Raw genomic sequence first — 9802 nt, 5'->3', positions numbered from 1 at the left:
GTCCGACTTCAGCCAGGTCACGATCTCACGGTCCGTGAGTTCGAGCCCCGCATCGGGCTCTGGGCTGATGGCTCAGAGCCTGGAGCCTGTTTCCGATTCTGTGTCTCCCTCTCTCTCTGCCCCTCCCCCGTTCATACTCTGTCTCTCTCTGTCCCAAAAATAAATAAACGTTGAAAAAAAAAAAGAAGATGTGATACACACACACACACACTGCATGCACACCACACAATGGAATATTATTCAGCTATAAATAAGAATGAATTCTTTCCATTTGCAATGACATGGATAGGCCAAAGAGTATAATGTTATGTGAAATAAGTCAGACAGAGAAAGACAAATACCATATGATTTCTCTCATGTGTGGAATTTAAGAAACAAAACAAAGGAAAAAATGAGAGAGAGAGAGACACTTTTTAATTATAGAGAACAATATGATGCCTACCAGAGGTGAGGTGGGTGTAGGGATTGGTTAAGTAGGCGATGGAAATTAAAGAGTGCACTTGTTGTGATGAGCACAGAATGATGTGTGGAAGTGTTGAATTACTATTCTGTACACCTGAAATTAATATAACACTGTATTTTAACTAACTGGAATTATAATAAAAACTTAAAATATGTATACTGTACTAGTTCTTTGGGGTCTAGTTTCCAATGGAGAATCTACAGTAATTGCAATTGTTGTTCTATAGGTAGTTTGTCCCCTATATTTTGCTACTTTTATAGGTGTTTTCTTTCTTTTTTCTTTTTCCATTGTCTAGTTTTCAGCAGTTTGATTCCAATGTATATGGAAATGGATTTTCTTAGGTTTATTTTACTTGGGGTTTGCTCACCTTCTTCAATCTGTAGGTTTATGTCTTTTATCAAACTAGAGAACTTTTATGTCATTATTACTTCAAATATTTTTTTGAACTGCAATCATTATCCCCTCTTCCTGGATTGCAGCCACACTAATGTTAGACTTTTGGTGTTGTTCCAAAGGTGGTTGAAACTCTGTTAACTTATTTTTTATCTTTTTCTCTTTCTATTGGAAATACTGAATAATTTCTATTAATCTATCTGTAAGTTTGTTGATTCTTTTGTTCTATTATTTCAATTCTGCTACTGAGTGTATCAGTGACTATTTTTATTTCAGTTAAGGTATATTCAGTTCTAAAATTTCCATTTGGTTTTTCTTATGCCTCTGTTGATACTTAGTATGTTTAATAGAATGTTTGCAATTATTTATCAAGGAATTATATAACAACTGCTTTTATGTCTTTGTCAGATAATTCCAACATCTATGTCATCTTGTCATTGGCCTTTGTTGACTTTTTTTATTATTAAAAAAAATTTAATGTTTATTTATTTTTGAGAGAAATAGAGACAGAATGTGAGCAGAAGAGGGGAGTGTGTCAGAGAGAGGGAGACACAGAATCTGAAGTAGGCTTCAGGCTCTGAGCTGTCAGCACAAAGCCCGATATGGGGCTCAAACCCATGAATCATGAGATCATGACTTGAGCTATAGTCGGCCAATTAACCATCCAAGCCACCCAGGTGCCCTGGCCTCTGTTGACTATTTCTCATGTGACTTGATAGTTTCACAATTTTTTGTAAACTGAGTAACTTTGAATTGTATATTGGATATTTTTGTTGTAGCAGGCAGTTGATATTGTTAAGTTTTTAGGCTAAAGATTCTACTCCACATTCATTGAGCTAATACTCGAAGGTCAGTCCAGTTTTCAGAGCTTTGCAGTGCCATTCAGATACATCTATTTGTGAGTCATCCAGTGGTCTATCTGGCACCTGGGTGGAGATCTACCCATTAAGTCAGTTCTTCAAAGTCTTCTATATGCTAATTTGTGTCCGATTCATGGATACACTAATTGTTAGTGGACCTAGGAGTTTATAATTAACTTTGTAGAGTTGCTTTCTCAAGCTCTTCTTTCTCTGCTGTCTATCAAGTTTTGTTTTTTGTTTTGATTCCCAAAGTATTCCTCTTTTTGGTGCACCAGCAGACATTGCCTACTTCTGTGATTGACTTGTACCCACATCCAACTGGCTGAGACAGAGAGCAAGAAAAAGAGAGTCAGAGAGAAAGAGAAAAGGAAAACAGTAAGGTTTTGGCCTATAATCAAGGAGCACCAGTTTTACTGAATGGAGAGAAAGATTTCCATCCTAGGTTTGGTTCCTATAGGCTCTTATTGCCAGTGTGGGATTCCTTGGAAGATGGGGTATAAAAGACTAGATAAAACAAAAAACAAAAATGGGACTTTCTCCCTTCCCTCTCTGAGTATAACAATTCCTTTTTCTACTCATCAAGATAGAATATTCCTGTATCTTTCTCTTACTCTGCCCCATTTTACTTGCTAGTTGGGTTGACTTTAGGTTGGGAGACACTGGGGTAAGAAAAGTCATGGTAAACTCAGCACAGATTTGGTGGTACACTGGATTCTGGTGTTCTTCCCTAAATTTCTTGTTGCTATTTGTTTGCAGAGTCCTCAAGTATTCTGTACAGATTTTATAGTTATTTTCAGTGAGAAAGGAAGGAAAACTTTAGATAAATATCTTACGTCCTCTTACCTGGAACTGAAACCACCAATGAGACCTTGAAAATTTGGTTTAAAAAGTTTCTGACTCAAATTCCAGACTTGATACTAAATGTTTATATAATTGTAAAATCCTCTCCCTTGACATGTAATAATGATGTGGCTATTTATTCATTTTTCTATCACTCATATTCTGCTGTATGAACAAAACCTTATTTTTGTTTTGTTTTTGACTTATCATACAGGAGCTTTCTTCATTACCACATCATTATTTCACCCAAGATAAGATGCTTCCAAGGTGACGTTGGAAGAGGGCTAGTGTGAAAACTGTATAATCATAAACTTTCATACACTTAATATATTAGATGAAGACTTAAGTCTATCTACGGGCACCGACATCTCTGGAGCAGGGTTGAAAGTAACCCATGTCTAGGTGGTTTATTAGTGATGAAATATTAGATAGACATCAGATCTGGACTTATTTGTATACTGTGTGGAGTTAGTATTTTCATGAGAATTTCCATCTTGCCAACTTGAAAGTAAGGACAGTCTATCTGAGGTTGCAGGGATTACATAAATTAATGTGCAAGTAGAGAGAAGCATGAAGTTCAATATTCCTGTTAGGAAACTGAATGGAAAGATAAATGAGTCAGAGCTATGGAACACCTTGAATGTCTAGGGAATCTAGACTCTGAGACTAACAATGGTGAGTCTTTGAGGTTGTTAAAAGGATCAGCTAAATATTTAAATATGATATTGAGTAACTAAAACCTATTTATGATAAAAAAAACAAGAGGCACTAGCAATTTATAGGACTAAAGAATGTAATAAAACACCAAGCAACTTTATTATATGTTGGTAGGGTATAAAGATATTTATCTAAATTTCACTTACTCATTAAAAAAATCATCAAAGGAAGTACTTTAGAATGATAACAAACTTCAGAAATTGATTAGCTTTAAATGTCTTTGGAGAGTGTGTTTTTCTCATGTGTTTCTGATAGACAGTATCTGATAGATACTAAGACATTAGTTACCTAAGGAAAAATATTAGCTACCACTTAGCTTGCTTGTCATAGGCTGGTAATACTTGACATATATGAATGTACTGATTCTCATAGAAAGCTTAAAAAGTTTTACAAAGTTTACAATTACTCTGTATCATATATGGGGAAAACTGAGGCACAGAATATGAAAGACCTTGCCCAGCAACAAAACACTCCCAAAGGAACACATTTCTTTAATGTTTTTGGCATAATGTATTGTTTACATACTCCCAAAGCAAAAAAGTAATCTAAAAAAATCCATGAGAAAGTAAAATACAAGCAGCTCACCAACTAATTGTACTAAACACTTAGAAGATAGTTCATGCATTTACAAAGATGCAAAATCCCTTTACATGTAGAATAAACACACACACACACACACACACACACACACACACACGTATATTAATCTTCAAACAAGTGGAAGTGAAAAATCTTGATTGAAATGAAGAAATTGCTGGCAATTACAAGAGAAATTTTATAATAATCAGAACTGAAGTTCAAAGACAAATACAGGGGCGCCTGGGTGGCTCAGTCGGTTGAGCGCCCAACTTCAGCTCAGGTCATGATCTCACGGTTTGTGGGTTGAGCCCCGCGTCAGGTTCTGGGCTGGCAGCTCAGAGCCTGGAGCCTGCTTAAGATTCTGTGTCTTCCTCTCTCTCTCTGCATCCCCCCCCCACCCCGCTCACACTCTGTCAATCTCTCTCAAAAAAAATAAATAAACATTAAAAAAATTTTCAAAGACAAATACAAAATTAAAATATAGGACAGGTTTGTATACCCACTCAGATTCCTCAAGCAAAAAACAATTCTTTTAACTGCTGTGCAAGTGATATGTTATGATACCTGGTGAGAAACTATTAAAACATATCCATAAACACTAACCGAATTACTTTATTGATAAGAAATATTTCATTATTTGTTGCCAAATATGCACCTGCATTTCCTTTCTTCTGGAGGTACATTCATAAAACTTTTAGATGAAAATAATAATTTAGAACATGTAGACATGAAAGACTATTGTAATCCTCAATTTTAAAAGATCTTGGAAGAATGGTTTCTGATCAAATGTCAATACCACATTCAAGTGTTTTTGACATCTTTAATTTCCACTATTATAACAAAATTGTCTAAATTTTTATTCTAGAGTGTTATCTATAGACATCTGTATTAGGCATAAAGATCTTTACATGGACAAAGAAACAGCCTCTACACTGTCAATCTTAAATGTGCTCTGCATGAATTTAATTATTTATCCTTTGTTGTTGATAATACTTACAATGTTTTTTCGTTCAATAATTTGCTATTCAATATTTTTTAAGCTGAAAATGATCCAAGTGTTCAATGTGAATTTTAGCATAATGCTAGCTAGAGGTTTTCAATAAATATGAGTTGCTTACCTACTTTGGGATAAACTGTCTAGATATTTTTCTCATTTCTGAGTTAAATACATAATTTATTTTGTTATAATGTTCAAAATGATTGTATTTACATTTTATAAATTATCTTTTCATAATTACCTTAACTTCCCCACTCATTATTCCATTTCCAAGTTTGTCTTTTTGTGATTTAACTTGTTTCTTTATTGAATTGTTTAAAATTTGGGAATTTCTTTTTTTTTTAACTTGAGAATCTTTTCTTGGATTTACTTACCTATATTTTATTCTTTGCTAATTCACTGATTTTTTTTGTCTGTTAATGTTTTTTAGTTCTGGTTTAGTTAATTTATTGATTTATTGTTACTATTTTATATATTAATATGATTTCTTAAGGCATTTTAATAAATTAATTTATTCCAAATATATTTAATATTTACTGTCTTAGTTTTGTCTCTTTCTTGCAGTATCAACATTGAAGTTTATTGAGTCTTTGAAATATTTTCTGAATTTATGAATTTCTCTGTGTTTGTGTTTTGATTTTAAAATGTCATTTGCTATGTTTGCCTCATATTGATAATGAAATTAATTATTCATAATAAAGCTAAAGTCAACAAGATGCTAGTTTTTTCTGTTGATCTTTAATAATTATTATTTAGGTTTACCAGTATGCTTTGCCAGTGACTTTGCTCACATTCTATTCTTGCATTCTTCTCCTTCATTCTGTCCTTGATTTTCATCTTATCAAGGTACACTTTTTAAAATTCTTCCAGCTGTGGCTGATGTGTAAATCTTAGTGTTTTTGCTTTGTTTTGTATTGTTTGTTTTTGTTTTTCTAGTTTCAGGTGTATAATTGAATGATTCATCACTTACATAAAACACCCAGTGCTTATCACAACAAGTGCCCTCCTTAATAGCCATTACCCATTTAGCCCATCTTCCACCCACCTCCTTCCATCAACCCTCAGTTTGTTTTATGGTTTGCCACTCTTTTTCCCTCATATGTTCATCTATTTTGTTTCTTAAATTCCACATATGAATGAAATCGTATGGTGTTTGCATTTTGCTGTCTAACTTATTTCACTTAGCATAATACTCTATCCATGTCATTGCAATTGACAAGATTTCATTCTATTTTATGACTGAGTAATACTCCATTGTATATATATACCACATCTTTATCCATTCATCTATCAAGGGACACTTAAGCTCTTTCCATAACGTGACTATTGTTGATAATGTTGCTTTAACCATCATGGTGTGTATATCCCTTCAAATCAGTATTTTTGTATCCTTTGGATAAATACCTAGTAGTGCAATTTCTGGATCCTAGTTTTTGAGGAACACCCATACTGTTTTCCAGAGTGGCTGCACCAGTTTGCATTCCCACCAACAATGTTCCAGTAGGGTTTCCCTTTCTCCACATCCTTGCCAACACGTGGTGTTTCCTGTGTTATTAATTTTAGCCATTCTGACAGGTGTGAGGTCATATTTCATTCTAGTTTTGATTTGTATTTCTCTGATGATGAGTGCTTTCAAGCACATCTTTCATGTGTCTACTAGCCATTTGCATGTCTTCTTTGGAAAAATGTCTCTTCATATTTTCTGCCCATTTTTTAACTGGATTATTTGGTTTTGGATGTTCAGTTTTATTAGTTCTTCATATATTTTGAATACTAATTCTCTATCAGATATATCATTTGGGAATATCTTCTCCTATTCTGTAGGTTTTCTTTTAGTTTTGTTGATTGTTTCCTTTGCTGTGCAGAAGGTTTTTATTTTGATGTAATGTCAATAGTTTATTTTTGCTTCTGTTTCCCTTGCCTCAGGAGGTATATCTAGTAAGACGTTGCTACAGCCAATGTCAAAGAGGTACTGCCTCTGTTCTCCTCTAAGAATTTGATGGTTTCCTGTCCTGCATTTAAGTCTTTCATCCATTTTGAATTTATATTTGTGTATGGTATAAGAAAGTGGTCCAGTTTCATTCTTTTGCATGTATTGTCCAGTTTTCCTAATACCATTTGTTGAAGAAACTGTCTCTTTCCCATAGGATACTCTTTCCTGCTTTGTTAAAGATTAGTTGACCATTTAGTTGTGGATTCATTTCTGGGTTTTCTATTCTGTTCCATTGACCTATGTGTCTGTTTTTATACCATACCATACTGTCTTGATCATATTGTAGTATATGTAGTAGTATAATTTTAAGCCTTGTAGTATAATTTGAAGTCTGGAATTGTGATGCCTCAAGCATTGCTTTTCTTTTTCAAGATTGCTCTGTCTGTTTGGGGGTCTTTTGTGGTTCCATAAAAATTTTAGGATTTTTCTAGCTCTATCAAAAATGCTGGTGGTATTTTGATAGGGATTTCATTAAATGTGTAGATTGCTTTGGGTAGTATAGACATCTTAACAATATTTTTTCTTTAAATCCATGAGCATACAATGTTTTTCCATTTCTTTGTGTCCTCTTCAATTTCTTTCAACAGTGTTTTACAGTTTTCAGAATACACATCTTTTACTTCTTTGTTTAGATTTATTCCTAGGTATGCTATGGTTTTTGGTGCATTGTAAATGGAATTGATTCCTCAATTTCTCTTTCTGCTGCTTCCTTATTGATGTATAGAAATGCAACCGATTTCTATACATTGATTTTGTATCCTATAACTTTACTGGATTCGTGTTATCAGTTCTAGCAAAATTTTTGGTGGATTCTTTTGGGTTTTCTACATAGAGTATCATGTATTCTGCAAATAGTGAAGGTTTGACTTCTTCCTTGCCCATTTGATGCCTTTTTTTTTCTCTTTGTTTTCTGATTGCTGAGACTAGGACTTCCAGTATTATGTAAACAACAATAATCAGAGTGGACAGCACTGTCTTATTCCTAACTATAGAGGAAAAGCTCTCAGTTTTTCCCCATTGAGGATAATATTGGCTGTGGGTTTTTTGTATATGGCCTTTATGATGTTGAGGTATGTTCTCTCTATCTCTACCTTGTAGAGGGTTTTTATCACAAATAGATGCTTTACTTTGTCAAATGCTTTTTCTACAGTTATTGAGAGGATCATATGGTACTAGTCCTTTCTTTTATTAATGTAGTGTATCACATTGATTTATGAATATTGAACCACTCTTATAGCACAGAGACAAATCCCACTTGATCATATTGAGTGACTCTTTTTAATGTATTGTTGGAGTCCATTTGCTAGTATTTTGTTGAGAATTTTTGCATCCATGTTCATCAAGGATATTGGCCTATAGTTCTCCTTTTTAGTGGAGTCTGGTTTTGAATCAAGGTAATGCTGGCCTCATAGAATGAGTTTGGAAATTTTCCTTCCTTTTCTTTTCTTTTCTTTTCTTTTCTTTTCTTTTCTTTTCTTTCCTTTTTCTTTTCTTTTCTTTTCTTTTCTTTTCTTTTCTTTTCTTGTTTTAATAGTTTGAGAAGAATAGGTATTAACTCTTCTTTAAATATTTGTTAAAATTACCCTTTGAAGCATTTGGCCCTGAAACCAATGGTTGTTGGGAGATTTTTGGTTACTGATTCAATTTCTTTGCTGGTTATGGGCTTGTTCTAGTTCCTCCATTTCTTTCTCCTTCAGGTTTGATAGTTTATATGTTTCTAGGAATTTATCCATTTCTTCCAAATTGTCAAATTTGTTAGCATATACTTTTTCATAATATTCTTTTATAATTATTTGTATTTCTGTGGTGTTTACTGTTATTTCTCCCCTTTCATTTGTGATTTTATTTATTTGGGTCCATTCTCTTTTCTTTTTGATAAATCTAGCTAGGGAATTACCAATTTTATTATTTTTTTCAAAAAACCATATCTCCTGTCTTCATTGATCTGTTCTACCATGTTTTTGTTTATTTGTTTGTTTGTTTACATATCATTTACTTCTGCTCTAATCTTTATTTCCCTTCTTCTGCTGGCTTTAGGCTTCATTTGGTGTTCTTTTTCTAGCTCCTTTAGATGTAAGGTTTGGTTGTGGGAGATTTTTGTTGCTTCTTGAGCTTCTGTATTGCTATACACTACTCTCTTAGGACGGCTTTTGCTGCATTCCAAAGGTTTTGGACCATAATGTTTTCATTTTCATTTGTTTGCATGTATTTTTAAAGGTTTTTTTTTTTTTTTTAATTTTCTGGCTGACCCATTCATTCTTTAGTAGCATGTTGTTTGACATCCATGTATTTGTGGTCTTTCCAATTATTTTCTTGTGGTTGACTTCAAGTTTCATAGCATTTTGGTCAGAAAATATGCACAGTAAGATTTCAATCTTTTTGTATTTTTCGAGGCCTAATTTGTGACCTACTATGTGATCTATTCTGGAGAATGCCCCATGTGCACTTGAAAAGAATGTGTATTCTGTTGCTTTAGGATGAAATGTTCTGAATACATCTGTTAAGTCCACCTAGTCCAGTGTATTATTCAAAGCAATTGTTTCCCCATTGATTTTTTGCTTAGATGATCTGTCCATTGTTTTAAGTGGGGTGTTAAAGTCCCCTGCTTTATTGTATTGTTATCAATGAGTTCCTTTATGTTTGTTATTAATTGATTTATATTTTTGGGTGTTTCCTATTTGGGGTATAAATATTTACAATTTTTAGATCTTTTTGTTGGATAGGACCCTTTATTATGATATAGTGTTCTTCATCTCTTGTTACAGTCTTTTGTTTAAAACTCAGTTTTTCTGGGAGTGTCTGAGTGGCTCAGTCATTTAAGCATCCACACCAATTCAAGATACCTTTATCTCTCATCTAGACTATCATGTAGCCTCTTGACTTGCAGTCCTTTTTGTGCTCCCTTTTTTTGGACCATTATTCTATATTCTCCATATAAAACCCCAAGTAATCCTTTTTAA

The sequence above is a fragment of the Lynx rufus genome, unplaced genomic scaffold, assembly GCF_022079265.1.
Source record: "Lynx rufus isolate CCGP_SWC_20201006 ecotype Redwood Valley unplaced genomic scaffold, mLynRuf1.p SCAF_7, whole genome shotgun sequence".
Taxonomy (NCBI): Eukaryota; Metazoa; Chordata; class Mammalia; order Carnivora; family Felidae; genus Lynx; species Lynx rufus.
The sequence above is the reverse complement of the archived record's forward strand: the minus strand, read 5'-3'. Positions refer to the sequence as shown.